This window comes from Bos mutus, chromosome 5 (genome assembly GCF_027580195.1).
Source record: "Bos mutus isolate GX-2022 chromosome 5, NWIPB_WYAK_1.1, whole genome shotgun sequence".
NCBI lineage: Eukaryota > Metazoa > Chordata > Mammalia > Artiodactyla > Bovidae > Bos > Bos mutus.
Genome location: NC_091621.1, coordinates 49,446,288 through 49,464,890, shown reverse-complemented (window position 1 = coordinate 49,464,890; position 18,603 = coordinate 49,446,288). Strand labels below are relative to the sequence as shown.

Genomic DNA, 18,603 nt, shown 5'->3' with positions numbered 1-18,603 from the left:
GAGATATAAATCTGAATGAGACTATTAGACTTTGAAGAGACTAATAGATTGTGAGTGACTTGAAAGCAAGTAATAGTCATCTTACATCCCCTAGGGCTTAGCAAAGCAGTCACGTGTGGCAGCAATGCATTAAATATTTGTTCCATAAATGAACTAATGAATAGATGAAGACACCAGTTTAGCACTGAAAGAGCTGGCACTATTTGAGAAACGAGACAGCATAGACAAAGAAAGTATTAATTAACAGTAAGCCTAACATTACACGAGATAACAAAGGCTATTAAAGGTTAAATGAAGGGTACCCTGCTATACACCCTGTCCCAAAACACAGTGTCTTGATTCAGCAGCGAGTCTCAGAAAAGACTGTGTGTTAGCCCCTACTCTTCTGTCCTTATCATTCCCCTCCTGCCATCGCTGGTGAGCCGGACTTCAGAGGGAGGTTGCTAAGTTGCTGTCATGTGACTGGTTTCCAAGGGCCACTGAGCTTATCAGCTCCTGGAGCAAGCAGAGTATTATTTAATGTAAATAAATCAATGGCTGTTTATCCTCTCAATCATTCTTCAGTCATCCACTGGCAAAGAAAGAAATGGCAATGATGACAGCTATGAAATTAAAATGCATGAGAAGTTAGAAGTCATTAATTCATGATTTTGCAGGTCAGGGCGACCCTTCCACTTGCCAGGAAATTTGCCATGCCATGAACTTCTACACACCTCTCTAGGATTCCAAATTGTCAGCACAAAAATAGCAGCCCCAAATCAATGTTTTTTTATTATTCATTAGTTACTGAAATACTCTTCCCAAATATACACTTAACTGAAAAATGCCTTCTCCTGTAGGGTTTTAAAGCATTCAGTCTATGAATCAAACCATATAGTTCAGCCTATTTCACTGGGCACTGATACCAACACCAGCAAAACCCAATTAATTGGGAAGAATGACATTTCCTTTGGAATTCTGTTTTAAAAATGATTTGTGTGCCAGGCCAATAAAAATTTCAAGCAGTGCAAAGCATAAGGAGAAGAAAGTAAATTTCTATCAACCTGTGGAACCCAGTCTCACAGTCTTTTCCATAGAGGCATCCACTATTATATTTCTTGGGCATCCTTCCAGAAATATTCTATGTATATACAAGCATATGTGCCCCTCCCTTTCTTACACATACTCCTCTGTTCCTCAGTGAAACTTAAGAAATTGTGGAGTTTATTGCAAATCTATACACTTAGATTTACCTTTTTTATTTCAACAGCTGCATTATATTCCACTGTGTAGATGTCCCCGAGTTTACCCAACTCCTGGTGGACAAGTGGGTAGCTTTAATCCTTTGCTCCCACAAACATATTTTTGCACGCATCTGAATAGAACCATGAATCAGTTCCTTAAAATTTCAAAATCAAAGGATATGTGAATTTTAATTCTGATAAACATTCTCAAACAGTGACACTCAAGTTTTGGTGAGAATTGCCAAAAGTCAAGTATTTATTCATGCTAAAAACAAAAGCGAAGACTATGTTTTATTTTAAACCATAATACCTGTCAAGCATCTCGTTTTTTTAATGAAATTCATTTGCCAATGTCTTGCCCACCGAAATGTACACACACACGCAGACATGATTATGAATCCATTCAAAATATACTTGACAGGGACTTGCTAAAGGAGGAACTTGCCAGAAGTTTCTTACCACCACATTGCGTGAGTGTTGCAATGGGGTTAGCTCACAAATACCACACGTTCTCCACTGTGCCCTTGCTGTGTTTACTATCTTTGTGGCCTTGGTCATTTAGCAACACTGCTTTATTTTTCTTTTTGTAACCAAAGGTCAATTTATCACCCATCCCCCTCCCTCCCTCCTCCGAATCACCAGGGACATGATTTCTTCTTGCCAGTGTTCCCTCACAAAAGTAACCAGTCTTAAAATGTCAGGCCAGGCAGATTACAGATGCATCCGTGAAAAGGGCTCTGTCACAACGAACTTTGATTAATTTGATTTTCTACTACCTGTGGGAGTGAGTTCATGAATGACAATCTTGTACTCTGCTCAGCTGCCACTTTCCTCACTGGCTTCCTGTATTAAAAACAAACAAACAAACAAAAAAACTGGTGAAGAGATCCAGAACAGTCTTTCTAGTTTCTCTAGAATTTACCCAACACACACTCTGTCCTACAGTCTCCAGTTCGGGCTCCTTTCCTATTTACAATTGTAACATGAGCAACATGTGGAGGTTTGGGGTTTGTTTTGTCACCAGCTGTAACCGTTTTCTTTTCCCTGCCTCTGACCACAAACTCATAACCTTCTGGTAACCGCTGAAAATTTACATCTGACTGGGTTGAATGGAATAAAGTAATTTTGGTTTCATTGGTGACAACCAATTAAATAAATGTTCTGCTTTCATCTAGAATGGGTTGCAAATTTAAGAAAACAGATTATGTCCAGCTTTGAATATTTTGGGGCTCCAAGGATCCATAAAGTAATTGCCATAATATGAGTAACCAAGGAGCTTCATTTTTTCATTTATCTCAGAATCACTCTCAAACAGCCAGAAACTGTAGATTAAAAAAAAAAATTAGATTTAGACTCTGCAAGGAAGCAATGTCAGTATTCTCATGCTGTGAGCTGTTTAAGCTTCTTAGTCCAGATAGCCCTGGACTAAGGGCTTGCGCAGGCTTCCCTAGTGGCTCAGTGGTAAAGAATCTGCCTGCAATGCAGGAGACACGGGTTCAAGACCTGGGTTGGGAAGATCCCCTGAAGAAGGAAATGGCAACCCACTCCAGTATTCTTGCCTGGAAAATCCCATGGTCAGAGGATCCTAGAGGCCCACAGTCCATGGGGTCACAAAAGAATAGGACACGACTTAGTGACTAAACAACAACAGTAAGAGCTCGCTCAGGAAGCAATGGAAAGACCAGATCTTCTATTTAAAACGAAAGCAAGAACACTGCACTATGTTGACATTCTGTTGGTAAACTTCAACCCCACATGAGTCCTGCCCATGAAGGAGTCTAGGAGTTGGTGCTGCTGCTCTTGATCCTGCCATATAGGGTCCCCAGAAGTAGGACCCCAGGGACTTAGGAAAGAGGATGAAGATGGACAGTAGGTAGGAGCCACTGAATTATGCCAGACCATGCTACAGAAACCTTGAGAGGAACATTTCAAAAGCCTTAAAGCCTTCAGCACAATGGAGAGATTTCAAAATCAAAGTAATTCCCCACTTTTAGGCACTTATACTCAACACAGATATCTCTTAGCAGTGGACTTCTCTATATTCTAACTCCTTTTATTCAACAAGCACATATTAGTCATATGTGAAGGGTTAGGCTTCCACCTCCATGCTGTACAAAGACTAAAAAGTCATCAACTCTGCCCCATAGCATGCACTCATTAAATAACGTTGAATGAGTGAATCAAAGGATGCATGAATGAAGGAATAAAGCTTACATTCAAGTAAGGGGAGAAAACACAGATAAGCAGGTGGCAGGTGTGAGTGGTCAGTTCTACCCAGGGTAGTAGAGAAAGGTCTCAGGCTTGAGGTGACCAATAGGTAATGGACAGATAAATGGGGGAAGAAGAGATTTTTAATGTAGGAAGTGAAAGAACCTAGCATGAGCTAAGATCTAAAGCAGAGATCAGCAAACCAGAGCCCATGGACCAAATGCAACCTACCACCTGTTTTTGTAAATAAAGTTTTATTTGGACACAATCATGCCCATCAAGGTATATTTTGTCCATGGCTGCTTTCATGTTACAGGAGCAGCACTGATTAGTTGCAACAGAGACCACAAGATCTACAAAATCTAATATATTTATTAAATATTCAAGGGCCTGCCAGATAGGCCCAGTTGCTGGACCTTGGTGGTCCTAAAAGAGGCTTGATGAGAGATGAGATAGAAAAGGGAGCAAATCCTGAAGATTCTTTTATGCTGTGTTAAAATAACTGATACCTGTAAGAAGAGGGGAGGGGTAAGATAGGGATAAAGGATTCAGAAGTACAGAAGACTATGTATAAAGTAAATAAGCCCCAAGGATATATCACATGGGGTAAATAGCCAATATTTTATAGCAGTTACAAATGGAGTATAAGCTATACAAATTTTGAATCACTACGTTGTACACCTGAAACCAACATAATATGGTAAATCAACTATACCTCAATTTTTTTAAGAAAAGAAATTTGGTCTTGACTTTTCCAGAAATAGGTAGCAAAAGCACTTTTGCATTTATAAATGTTTCTCAGGGATCAAGATAGGTAAGAGACTCAATAAATGTATCTTTTAAAAAAGAAAAAACAAAAGATAGGTAAGAGAGATGTAAAATTTCAGCAGAAAACCAGCTGTCCTCTGACATGTTCCTTGAATCCACAAACATCAGAGAGCTTAATGTGTGCCATTATACATCTTGTCACATGCTTGGGAAAGAGAACCTGGCATACAGAGACAATCAATGTCTACTGAATAAAGGAATTAGGGAAGGAGTGAAGACAATATTTTAATAGCATCATTATTAAAAGGCTTCCTGAATAGGCCACCTCTGTTACGAAACCACTGGCTGAGACTCCCACTGGTGCCCAGTTACCACACATGTAAACACTGAGATCCAGGCATGAGGAGGTTAACAGCGAAACACAAACCAGAGAGAAATTCCTTCCTTTCATCTCCAGTGCCAACATCATCAAATACCAGCCACTGGCTGAACCTGTGTTTATTCATGCTCAGTGGCCTAATGAGAGGGGATGGGACAAGAAGCAGCTCCGCTAATAACTGTCATAAAAATAATAATATCACTTGGCTCCATATGGCATCTTTCATTGGAAAATCTTGAATCATTTTTTTTTCTCTTAGGTAACAATTATTTTCATTCTACTTCCACTAAAGGAAAAACCAAAGCATAGAGAGAGGTTGTGACTTGCCCAAGGTCACTGAGCTAAGCAGAAAGGCAGTTTTTAAAGGCTGAGAAGGATTTGGGGATATATGAAATCCAATTTCCTTTCCAGCCCAGAATGGTTCTGGTTCATGACTCAGGAAGGAAAACAGCATGATCCATGCTCAGCATCTCTTAAAAAAAGTCATGTTACAGGGACTCAGGCATAAGGATCTATGTCAAGTGAATGTTTTAAGGTTACATATTGTCCCTGCCCATCACATTTCAACACCAACCACTGAACTGTGTCACAGACAAAGAAGGTTGGAAGGTCCAGCCTACAGAAGTGGGATATGGCTTGGGGGTGTCTATCCTTTCTGACAATTCCCCTAGCTGTTTCCCCGTCTCAAGTCCAGGCCTCTCCATTACTTTATTCATCAGAAGTCTATTCTTAGGGTACCCACAAGTCTGTGATGATCCTTGTATATGCCTTTTGTCCCAGGGTAGTAGTAGCAGGAGTGTTGGTCGCTCAGTCCTGTCTGACTCTTTGCAACCCTATGCACTGTAGCCCTCCAGGCTCCTCGGTCCATGGAATTCTCCAGGCAAGAATACTGGAGTGGGTAGCGATTCCCTTCTCCAGGGGATCGTCCCGATCCAGGGATCAAACCCAGGTCTCCTTCATTGTAAACAGATTCTTTACCATCTGAGCCACAAGAGAAGTCCCAGTGTAATTAGCAATAATTCCCTTTTTACTCTAAAAAATGCCTCAAGTTGGACCATACATTGTGTAATTGTTCTAGCTCTAACAAATCAGGAGCCTTTTACACTAGATCCAGATGCCTTCCTCTATCACAATTGTTCTATATCACCACTTTTGTTTCCTAGACCCAGGATCTTGAACTCACAATAGATCCTAACTCACGATCAGTTAAGTGATCTTCTCTGATAGGTAATTTCATCTCTATACAAATGGGAGTTTGCTACCCAGCCCATAGAACAGTTAATTACTGTTAGAATCACTTCCTCACCTTGTGCCTTAATCTGCCTTTTCATATCTTCCAAGTGTTGATCTTCACACAATTCTCAAGAAGCTGACAAATCACTCCTCTTTTTTGTTCCCTAGGAGAGGCCCCTAAAGTTCTCCATCCTAAATACCCACAAGCACCAGGAACAAATTCTAGCAGAGCTTTTAGGAATGTGGCTTTAGAATCAGACAGACCTTGATTTAGGTCTGGGCCCTGTCACTCCTTAACTAGGAGTAACACAATTACTTCTCTAATTTCACTTTTCTTGTCTATAAATTCTGAACAAATATTAACTACCTAAGCCAGGCCCTGTTGGTTACCAAGCCAGTACCTATTACTCCTTCCTTCCTAAGCAAGGTACTCACTTACACACTCTTCAGCTGTCAGACTCCCTTGCAGTTAAGCGTGGGCATGGAACACAGTTCTGGACAGTGAGGGGCAACTGAAAGTGCCAGCTAGGGTTTCTGAGAAAGCTTGTTAGAGGGGAAATATTCAGCTCACATCCACTGTTTTAGTTTTTCCCACTTAGTCTTTATCTTTTTCCTTTTTTCTGTCTAAAAATCAGTTGTAATACACAAAGCAGAGCAGCCAAGCTGCAAATATGAGGCTCCCCCAGAGAAGGACCCTGGGTTCTTGATGGAGCCTGCATACTCCCCCTGAAGTACTTACTGCTAGACTTCTTAGCCTATGAGAAAAATTAATCTCTCATCTGGTTAAGCCATTGAAGCTGGATTTCTGCTACTTGCAGTCAAGCCCATCCTAAATAATACACACAGGCATACCGAGTTTTATTGGGCTTCACATTACTGTGCTTTGCAGATATTGCACTTTTCACTCATTGAAGGTTTGTGGCAACCCTTCGTTGAACAAGTCTATTGTTGTCATTTCCCCAATAGCATTTGCTCATTTCATAATTCTGTGTCACATTTTACTAATTCTCATAATATTTCAAACTTTCTTGTTATTATTATATTTGTTATGGTGATCTGTGATCTTAGATGTTACTAGTATGATTTGCTGAAGGCCCAGATGAAGGTTAGCAATTTTAGTAATAGCGTATTTTTTAAATAATGTAGATCTTAATTGATGTGTGTACTTTTTTTTTAGACATAATACTATGGCAGTATAGTATAAGCATAATTTTTCAACATACTAGAAAATCCCAAAACTCGTGTGACTCATTGCAATATTCACTTTACTTTTTTCACTTTATTTGGAACCAAATCCGAAATACCTCTGAGGTATACCTGTACTTCAGTGGGTTGTTGTGAATATAAAGTGAATTTGCTACATGGCCCAGCACATAGCAAATACAGAGTGAATGATTTGCAATGATCCCTATCATGATTATTATTGTTATTAGTCATTGACTTGGGTCTTAGAGACATGGCCAAGAACATGTGGCTCTGGCAATCCTGCTGACCTCTGAATAGCACAGTACCAAAAAACATGTGATTTCTCGAGCACAAAGAAAATTCAGTTGCAGATGTGTGAACAAGAGATATCTCTGTTAATGGCTAGTGAAGCCAGTTTTTCAAAGCACCTATCAGATCCCCAAAGCACAGAGAAATGAAATTCCACCTGGGAGCAAGTGCTTTCTATCTTGGAGGGCCTACATGGTTTCCTTCTTGGACCAGGAATCCATCCTGGGGATATAGTGTGTCTCCTGGAAGTGTGGACTTCTCTAAATGACAAGCAAAGCACAACACTTAGAGGATGCCATTATTTCACAGGAATATAATTTCTACTGGGAAATCAAAGCCACAACTAAAACCAGCTCACTAGAAGAACACATGTTCAGATGCAGCATTAAATGTAATTAGCTTTCTATAACTAACTGAACTGCCCACCAAGTTCAGATACAGATGGAGCTGGCCATGCATTCTTACCTGGACTCCACCAAGCCACTGATCCACCCAGTTCCACCCACTCCAGTCTGAGTTCACAGATATAGAGAGTAGTGCAGTAAAAAAGAAAACCAATCACCCATGGGTCTTGGAGTCAAACAGACCTAGAGTTCAAATCCCACTTGGCTGCTTACAAGCTGGGTAATTTTCCCTCTCTAAGCTGCAGTTTTCACATCTGTAAAATGGGGATAAGAAAGCTCATCCTACAGGTTTGTAGGGAATTGAAGGAGACACTGTGTGGAAAAGTGCCCAGCCTGGAGTTTATCATTGGTTTCCCTTCCTCCCCTATCAGAAGGACAACTTTATCTCTCCCCAAGCCCAAGGAGTAGACCCAGCTCAGGTCACTGAACCCAGGTACAGCTCACTGCCTTCTGCCCTGTGTCTCATCATCTGTGCTTTTGGGCCACACTTGGAGAGCCAAAACCTTCCCCAAGGCTGAGGTCATGAAGCAGAAAAAGACAAAGCTCTCCTTTCAGAGAGCAAGTTTGGTTGGCTGTGAGCAAAGCCATCTCTCTGTGGCCAGTCTGCCCCTTGGGTAAAGGAGTCACCAGGAAACCCGGCAGGACGGGGCTGGCCCAAATGGTCCTTCCGTCAGCCACAGTCATACAAGTCATCTGGACGAAGAGCCAAGGAGTGGAGAACTGCTCCTCCCAGACTCTCCATCCTCTGGGTACAGCACTCCTGGGTCCCAGTCTCAGGCAGGATGGAACATGACAGTCACAAGATCCACACCTTAAGCTATGAAGCATACTCTTCTTGCAACATCACCTGGCAGGTGCCCTTGGCAGCTGGTTCCACAGCTGCAGTGGAGCACGTAGCATTATGCTCCCCTCTGTGTCATGGGAGCTGTGAACAATATTCTCCCCACTTTCATTTTAACCAATGGCTTATCCAGGGATATTTACCAAACACGGTTGTGGATAGTGAGACTAGCTAGATATTTGCACATTTCTCTGTAACTGTACAAACTAGCAATATAAAACCACACAGAAACTGGAAATTCAGGCTCATCACAGAGTATGTTTTGTCAGAGAGGATAAGAACAGATAAGCTAATAATAGCAAATGGAAATCATTAACTGTATGCCAGGGTCTTCATTGAGCACTTCACTTTCTATTGTTATTATCTCCATTTTATTCTATTTTAAAGGTTTTTGGAGTATAGTTGATTTACAATGTTGTGTTGGTTTCAGGCGTACAGCAATCTCATTTTAAAAATTGTAAACAGACTTCTTGATTATCTTCTAGATATTAATCTCTTATAAGTTTTGGATGGGGCTTCCCTGGTGGCTCAGTAGTAAAGAATCCACCTGCCAGTGCAGGAGACGTGGGTTCAATTCCTGAATCAGGAAGATCCCCTGGAGAAGGAAGTGGCAACCCACTGCAGTATTCTTGCCTGGGAAATCCCAGGGACAGAGGAGCCTGGCAGGCCACAGTTCATGTGGTTGCAGAAGAGTCAGACATGACTTAGCGACTAAACAACAACAAAACAGGGTATAAAGAGGAAGAAAGCATCATAAAAATGAAAAGGTGCTCAGATAAGAACAATCAAAGTATATCAGAACAGGAAACCAGAAAACCGCATTCTCTCTTAAATGCAGCTTTGCAAACTGAGTAATAAGATACAATAATGTAGCCAAGCAGAAGGCTTTCATAACCTTAAAAGAAATGAGGAGGAAAGAATTACTCCAAATCTATTATATTTATTAAAACCATTGATTTCTCTTGAAATAACACATAATTGATAATGAAATTTACTGGAGGCTAACTAACAGAAGTCTTGTTTTTGTGGGAAGTAAGTATTGTCAGAAAGACTAGAAGACTGTATTTTAAATCCTCAAGATTATAAAACTGAGATTTTACAAATGAGGGGGAAAATTTGGCTCTTGAACAGGATTATTCAAGTGATTTCATTTAATCTCTTCTCATCAGCAAAAGGGAAAAAAAAGCAATTAGCCTCAACTGAAACTAATACCATTTTCTACGGCAGAATATACCATTACAGCTAATAATGCAGTGGCTGGCTGTGTTGAATGAATCTTCTTTTTTTTAAAAGCCCACATTTGTTAAACACATGAACTGGACAAGTTTATATTTGGCCAACTCGTGTCTCCACACCTGTTCATTCAGGCATTAGCACTTGTAAAGCAGATGAATGCATCTGTACAGTGACGGGTAAAAATAAACCGAACTATTCTTGTAACATTATCAAAACGATGTGACCAAATAAAAGATAGTGTTTCTGAGATAGGTGGTCAAATTAGATGTTTCCTCACGTTTTATAACTAGTTCATCTTATTCACTGTGTATAAAATAGCTGACCTCCATTCCTGGAGAGTGAGCAGCAACCACATTTAATGCTGTTTGCTCAGGGACCCAAACACTGGTTTCAACACCTTTGAGGCATAGCTTCTGAATGTGCTGTGGTTACACAGAGACCCAACATTGTGTGTTACAGAGGAACATTTAATTCAATCAATGTTATATTTGTCCTGTGGGATAACCAGGTTACTTCAGTGTAGGTCAACTCTTTGAAAATAAAGTTCCTGTAGAAGTTGGTAAGCCATTATCTTTTAGAGTGGGCTTGCATGTACACAGACATATATAATCTCTAGAATAAGAAGTTCCCAGGGTAAACATGGAGAAGGCAATGGCACCCCAGTCCAGTACTCTTGCCTGGAAAATCTCGTGGACAGAGGAGCCTGGTGGGCTGCAGTCCATGGGGTCGCTAAGAGTCGGACATGACTGAGCGACTTCACTTTCACTTTTCACTTTCCACTTTCATGCATTGGAGAAGGAAATGGCAACCCATTCCAGTGTTCTTGCCAGGAGAATTCCAGGGACGGGGGAGCAAGGTGGGCTGCCATCTACGGGGTCGCACAGGGTCGGACACGACTGAAGCAACTTAGCAGCAGCAGCAGGGTAAACAAGTTATAAGAGCAGCCAGCAGTATCTCTCCCCATGTCATTATGCTTTAACCACACTAGCAACAGACTCCTTGGAAAATTATTCGAATCACTGTTCATAATTTTTTTTACTGTATTAAATTCTTGATCTATATCTTCTATTATGTGAGTTTGAAGTATTATCTGGGCAAAATATTTTCCACATTTCACGGATTTGGGGCGTGGCCATACATCTTGCTTTAGCCAATGAAATGTTCTCCTGAACATGACACGATGTCTTAAATGGGCTTGTGTGATTGCATCTGGGCTGTGGCTGATCGGCAGATCCACATGAAAGAAATAATAAAATAATAAGAAATAAGAAAAATAAGAAATAGTAAAACTGCCTACAGTTTTAAGCCAGAGTGATGATGTTGGTTATGCCAGATTGCAATTGTTGTCAGTCACTAAGTCGTGTCTAATTCTTTGCAACCCCATGAACTGCAGCGTGCCAGGCTCCTCTCTCCTTCACTATCTCCTGGAGTTTGCTCGAATTTATGTCCATTGAGCCAGTGATGCTATCTAACTATCTCATCCGTTGACACCCCCTTTCCTTGTGTTCAATGTTTCTCAGCATCCGGGTCTTTTCCAAGGAGTCGGCTCTTCTCATCAGGTGGTCAAAGTATTGGAGCTTCAGCTTCAGCATCAGTCCTTCAATGAATATTTGATTTCCTTTAGGATTGACTAATTTGATATCCTTGCAGTTCAAGGAACTCTCAAGAGTCTTCTCCAGCACCACAGTTTGAAAGTATCAATTCTTCAGCTCTCAGCCGTCTTTATGGTCCAACTCTCACAACTGTACATGACTACTGGAAAAATCATAGCTTTGACTATATGGACCTTTGTCAGCCAGGTGATGTCTCTGCTTTTGAATACACTGTCTATGGTTTGTCATGGCTTTCCTTCCAAGGAAGAAGTGTCTCTGAATTTCATGACTGCAGCCACCATCCGCAGTGATTCTGGAGCCCCCAAAAATAAAATCTGTCACTGCTTCCACTTTTTCCCTTTCTATTTGCCGTGAAGTCATGGGATTGGATGCCTTGATCTTCATTTTTTGAATGCTGAGTTTTAAGCCAGCTTTTCAACTCTCCTCTTTCACCCTCATCAAGAGGCTTTTTAGTTCCTCTTAACTTTCTGCCATTAGGGTGGTATCATCTGCATATCTGAGGTTATTGCTATTTCTCCTGGCAATCTTGATTCCAGCTTGTGATTCATCCAGCCTGGCATTTCACATGATATACTCTGCATATAAGTTAAATAATCAGGGTGATGATATACAACCTTGACATACTCCTTTCCCAATTTGGAACCAGTCCATTGTTCCATGCTGGGTTTTAACTGTTGCTTTTTGACTCACACACAGGTTTCTCAGGAGACAGGTAAGGTGGTTTGGTATTCCCATCTCTTTAAGAGTTTTCCTCAGTTTGTTGTGATCCACACAATCAAAGGTTTTAGCATAGTCAATGAAGCAGAAGTAGATGTTTTTCTGGAATTCCTTTGCTTTTTCTATGATCCAATAGAAGTTGGCAACTTGATCTCTGGTTCCTCTGCCTTTTCTAAATCCAGTTTGAACATCTGGAAGTTCTCGGTTCACATACTGCTGAAGCCTAGCTGGAAGGATTTTAACCTTATTAGCATGCTGCTAAGTCGCGTCAGTTGTGTCCGACTCTGTGTGACCCCATAGACGGCAGCCCGCCAGGCTCCTCCATCCCTGGGATTCTCCAAGCAAGAGTACTGGAGTGGGTTGCCATTTAATGAAAGCAATAGTGTGGTAGTTTGGATATTTTTTGGTTGTTCTTCTTTGGGATTGGAGTGAAAACTGACCTTTTCCAGTCCTGTGGCCACTGGTGAGTTTTCGAAATTTGCTGGCATATTGAACGCAGCACTTTAATGTCTTCATCTTTTAGGATTTGAAATAGCTCAGCTGGAATTCCATCACCTCCACTAGCTTTGTTCATAGAGATGCTTCCTAAGGCCCACTTGACTTCACACTCCAGGACGTCTGGCTCTTTGTGGTAACCACACTTCGTGGTTATCCAGGTCATTAAGACCTTTTTTATATAGGTCTTCTGTGTATTTTTGCCACCTTTTCTTAATCTCTTCTGCTTCTGTTAGGTCTTTACCATTTCTGTCCTTTATTGTGCCCGTCTTTGCATGAAATGTTCCCTTGATGTTTCCAACTTTCTTGAAGAGATCTATGCCAAATTATTGTGGCAAAATATCATCTCTGTGCATTAGCATGCACCATTGCCACTACCAGGAATACTCTTTCACGCCTACTCTCTTCCCCCCAGTTAACTCCTACTGATATCTCAGTTTAAATGTTTAGTACATATGACAGATGTTGCAAACCAGATTAACTTCTCCCTCACATCCTGTGTTTCTCGTTTTGTAAGATTTATCAGACTTATAGTTATTTGCTCCATGTCCTCTGACTAGAATGCAATCTTCTCTGAATGATGGGACCACAGTATCTTGTTCACTGGTACATTCCCAGCACCCAGCACATGATGGCTAGCACAGAGCTGTTGTTCTCGTTGTTATTGTTCACTCATTAAGTTGTGTCCGACTCTTTGCGACCCCATGAACTGCAGCTTCCCTGGACAGGCTTCCCTGTCCTTCACCATCTCCTTGAGTTTGCTCGAGCACAGAGAGGATTCAACAAATATTTATTAAGTAATTTTTAAGAGGTGTGTGGTTCTGCTACTTATGGTTGGATAAGAAATAATTTTGGAGGTTTCAGTTTTCAGCTACTATAAAATGAAAACAATAATACCTTTCTCCTGAGGAGTTAATAATTAAATAAATTAACCAGTAAATTTAACATTCCAAGTATCCGACACATGGGCACACAGAAGGCACTTGGTAATCTACGGTTTTAATTATGATAAGAAAAATAAATATATCTGCTTTCTTAGAAGGTGATTTGTTTTATAGTGATATTTTGGCAGAAAAGAAAAAAAATTACATTGTACTATTATTTATTATTGTTTAATTTAGATATTTCAAAATATCATGCTTATTTATCATGATGTAAGCCCACTTTTAGAAGCAATTTAAGGCAGAATACAGCTAAGAAGAAATAGGTTTGCAATTGATACTTTATTTCAAGCATTTGTCATTAAATGATTCTATCCTTTAAAAAAAAAACTTTTTATTTGTATTGGAGTATAGTCAGTTAACAATGTTGTGATACCTTCAGGTGAACAGCAAAGGGACTCAGCAATACATTTACATGTTCCATCCTTTTAAAAATGAATGAAATTTATTCTTCCTATTTTAAAGTAGTTTTCCATCCTTAGAGCTGGCATTTAAATTTTTCAAAATGTTATTATTCATTCCCACAAGCAGCTTTTGCATTAATACAATTTTAATTTAAATCAGTTTTTTTTCTTTTGCCAAAAGCAACATATGCCCATCATAGAAATTTAGAAAAAGCAGAGAAGTATTGAATATAAAGAAAATTTATTTCTGTAATCCCAGCACCCAGAGATAGCCACTGTATATCCTTCTAAATACATTTTATTCCAATGCCTGTTATATTAAATAATGATGAGATTGTGTTGTCATCGCCCATTTGGGATTGATTTTTCACTTAATCATGCCTGTCAGTTTATGCCAACAAATACTCATGTGCAACATCTTTTTATAAATATTCACTCACAACAATGGCCTAACATTGTATGGAAATACCATCGTTTATTTGAATACTTCCCTATTGTTAGAAATTAAGTATATTTCACTTTTTTCTTCTTTTCCGGCCATATCAGCAGTATTTCTGTGAATAAAGGAAGAGATACAATGAGTCATTCAAAACCCTTAGGAAGCAGCCACCACTCACCGATGCCTCACAGTTCAGAGTTCAATTAGACCGATCTACCAGTCTCACTGCTTCCTTCCATACTCTTGCTATGAGTCTGGGACCGTCACTAGACGATGGTAAAGGTGGGTAATGGGTGAGATTGGGATAAAAGCGTTTGAAGAAGGACTTTCACTTCTGCTCTCAAGAAAGAAAGTTCAAACTGGAACCTATGAATCAGCACATGATCAAAAATATCGTAACAAAGAGTGGGCCCCTGTTTTGAACGGAAATAACGTAGATGAAATGAAACATATAGGCCACTGTAGTTTCACTATCCGCAGTTACAATGTCCATATTTGTGTGACAAACATTTTTTTCCCAACCTGGTTGGCTGGTAACTAAGTTCCATCATCCTCATCTCTTACAGGATCTGAGGCACAGAAAGGCTGACCCAAATGCTCAAGGTCACACAAGTTAGCGGCAGAGCCCGGGTGTGAGCCCATGTGTCCTGGCCTCGGACCAGTGCCCTTTTCACGCTTGAATAGTCCTCTGTAATACTGGGAATTATGAAGAATAGGGACCAGGACACAGTGTGGCCAGGAGATTAGCGGAAACATGATTCTCCTGAGAGACAGCACGGAGACATCTGTTAGCTACTTAACATGAGTCTAACATCCTCAGTGAGGGGGTAATAAATCCTCTCTGTCCACCTCTCTCTGGGGAGACGAGCATTGTTGCTCAATCAGAAATGTGTCCTTTAAAGAGCTTTGATATTCTCAAAGGAAAGGTGCTACTGAAAGGTGAAAATATTTTCTCCGCTTCTGCTGTGCAAATGGTGAAAAGGAGAATGGCTTAGGTTAAGGAATTATTGGAAGACATACATTCTTATCTAATAATGTCAAGGCTATGCTCTGGAGGTCTCTGAATGGAAGGATTGTGAGTCCCCGCTGCACTGAACACACACTTTACAATACAGTAAAAATCTTCTGTAGCACAATCAGAACCGCTAACTAACGGGCTAATCAGAGATGGGAGGGGTGTCGGGGGAAGGATACATTTATGTTTCAAGCGTTTTACCTTAAATAAATGTAAGTTTGCTCAACTGTCATGGCACTTTCCCTCACTATTGAATTCACTGGAAAGGTTCCAAAGCTACATTTTTTACCCAAAGACACAACGTTGCGTAAGATCTCATTTTTCACTTTCATTTTTTCTTTCTCTGTAGTGAGTGAGAAGTTAAATACACTTCACATGAAGTGTACACATGAGCAACATATCATACATTTTATTATTTTTTCCAATTTTTGCTAATTAACTCATTTGACATTGAGTCTTTCCATAGCATTCCATTCAAATTTCATTGCAATAATTTTTTCTCATTTTCTAGACACATGTTTCATTAGTTGTGTCATATTAAAGTAAATTGCATAACTTTAATAACAAGTAAAACTGGCACAAATATATTAGAGAATAAAAGAATAAACAGTTCTGACTCTCAGATAGTGGGAAACTCAACTCTTGAGGGAGAGATGCGCTGGTGTGGGCAGACTGTTCAGCATGCTCTGAGTACCACCTGGGTCCTCACACAGGGAATAGAGAGCCCTTGTTCTTCCCATGAGTCACTTAAGTGGCAACTGGTTAAAAGAGTGCCCACCACAATTTTTACTAGCTAATTGTTAATACTAAGCAATGCCTTCATAGACAACGCCTGGTATCAGTCTTAGGAAGGAGTTTAAATTTAATCTATCCTATTTATACTCATAGTTGTAAAATCCCATCCTCCCTATCCAATAAATAAAGTCTATTAATTTACCTATTCAGGAAGTTAGTTTGGGTTCACATTATCTCATTTCTAGGTCCCTAAAAGACCCAGTTTCTCACCAAGGCAGTTTCTTGAAATAGGAAGAAAGGACTGGATAAACTAATGAATTCCAACTTTTATTTTCTTCCAAGCACTTGCAAACATCAGAAGCTATCTTATTATTTCTTCTTTTCTGTTTCCCTTAATTAGGAGATACGTTCTATGAGAGACAGATCTCATCTGTCTCTTCCCCTTTGTACTTTTGGCACAGCTAGGACAATGCCTGGCACACAGGGAATCTACACGATAAATGTTATTCAGTGAATGCTGACTTGATCTGGCTGCCCTGAGTGTACACAACCTCAGTGTCTTCTACACTGATGTGCTGTCACTTCTTTACTTTTTTCCCTTTTAAAAACAAATTTCTACACTATTAGAAGTTTTCCAGTTGCTTGGCAAAAATGCAGCCTGCAGAAGGCTAGATTCTAATCTTTGCTCCAGAAAATAAAAGGGGTATAGTACAAAGATCAGAGCTGCATAACATCTACTCAGTGAGTAAACCAAGGGATTTAAGATGGTCACTCAGACCCGGCCTAAGTAAATGATCTGTATATCTATATACCTGATAGCAGCCAGCCACTCACAAGGTAACACTGTCCCCAAGTCCAGCACACTTCTGCTGCTGCTGCTGCTGCTAAGTCGCTTCAGTCGTGTCCGACTCTGTGCGACCCAGAGACGGCAGCCCACCAGGCCCCGCCGTCCCTGGGATTCTCCAGGCAAGAACACTGGAGTGGGTTGCCATTTCCTTCTCCAATGCATGAAAGTGAAAAGTGAAAGTGAAGTTGCTCAGTCATGTTTGACTCTTAGCAACCCCATGGACTGCAGCCCACCAGGCTCCTCCATCCATGGGACTCTCCAGGCAAGAGTACTGGAGTGGGGTGCCATTGCCTTCTCTGCCAGCACACTTCATGTCACCTCTAACTGCACCTACAGTGCAAGTTGTTGTTAGAACTTCCAGTGTGGAACCGTGACAGACTGCTAAAAATTGAAAATATTTTTTAAAAATGGATTTCCTGTCTGTGCCTTAAAACTTTGCTTGGTTTTACTGAAGTGTATGTTTTGTTTGGGTACACTTAGCTTTATAACTGAAAAAGGGAAGATGTGATGAAAGAAATTTTTGTTAAAATAGATAAATGAAAAAAAAATAATTATAGATGGAAAGAACAACACATTTTAAGGGACAGGAGGAAGCAATAGAAAGTTTCTTCAAATAAAAGAAAAATTAAAGGAAGGAATGAAAGGAGGAAAGGAAAAAGAATAAGAATTTTGTTTTGTTAATTTAAAAAATAGTCAAGGACTCCCCTGGTGGTTCAGTAGTAAAGAATCCTCCTGCCAGTGTAAGAGACACAAGTTTGATCCTTGGCCTGGGAAGACTTCATATGATACAGGGCAACTAAGTCCCTGGACCACAACTGCTGAGCCCGAGCTCTGGAGCCTGTGCTACACAATAATAGAAACCACCACCACGAGAACCCCAGGCACTGCAATGAAGAGTAGCCCCCCTCTCCGCAACTAGAGAAAGCCTGTATGCAGCAATGAAGACTTAGTGCAAAAATAAATAAGTAAGTAAATAAAACTTAAAAAAAAAAAAGTCAAGATTTTGTGCTGGCTTCTACAGAGTGAAAATGACCATACTCTCCCTTGAGCATCACCTTTCATAGTCTCTGAAGCTACAACTACAGAGTTTGCTTCCAGTCTTCCCTTATCCTCATGTTCATCCACTAAAGCCACTGAAACCTATCCTTAAAATGTCTTGCAGGTCCAGCCCTTCTCCATCCCATTGATACTGGTTCATGCTTTAGTCCTTATGGAGCAATGGATTGTGATGACGGCTCCGAATGGTACACCTGCCAGGGGTCCATCCCTGTGCTACACCATCTCCATGCTCCCACCAGGCTTCCCTGAACCCCTTGGTATACCGTTTCCTCTCTCCTGTGAGCTCAGCTCACCTCTGAAGTCTCATCTCTCATCAGTCCCTTCACAAGACACCTCCTTATGCTTCAGGCACAAGCAGGAAATAGTGGGCTATGTGAGTCTGCAGCTCAATAGAACCATCAAAAATTTATAGATATGGTACTTATTTATTCTGAATTGTTTCCATAGTGAATACTGTGATGCAACAACCAGATTCCTTGCCCCGACCACCTTCCCAGACAACAGTGCTCATTCCTCCAGCTGCTGGGAGCACGGGTTCATAGCTGAATCTCT

The 18,603-nt window shown here is 40.5% G+C and overlaps 1 long non-coding RNA gene across 1 annotated transcript in view; it reads right to left on the bottom strand.

Annotated features, from left to right (window-relative positions):
* Positions 1-1,536: 1,536 nt before the first annotated feature.
* The window catches only part of LOC138987948 (uncharacterized), a 156,792-nt gene continuing 139,725 nt past the window's right edge, over positions 1,537-18,603 (bottom strand). Inside the window, exon 3 of the long non-coding RNA XR_011464253.1 lies at positions 1,537-2,066. This is a non-coding gene — a long non-coding RNA (uncharacterized lncRNA). The remainder of the gene's footprint in view (positions 2,067-18,603) is intronic.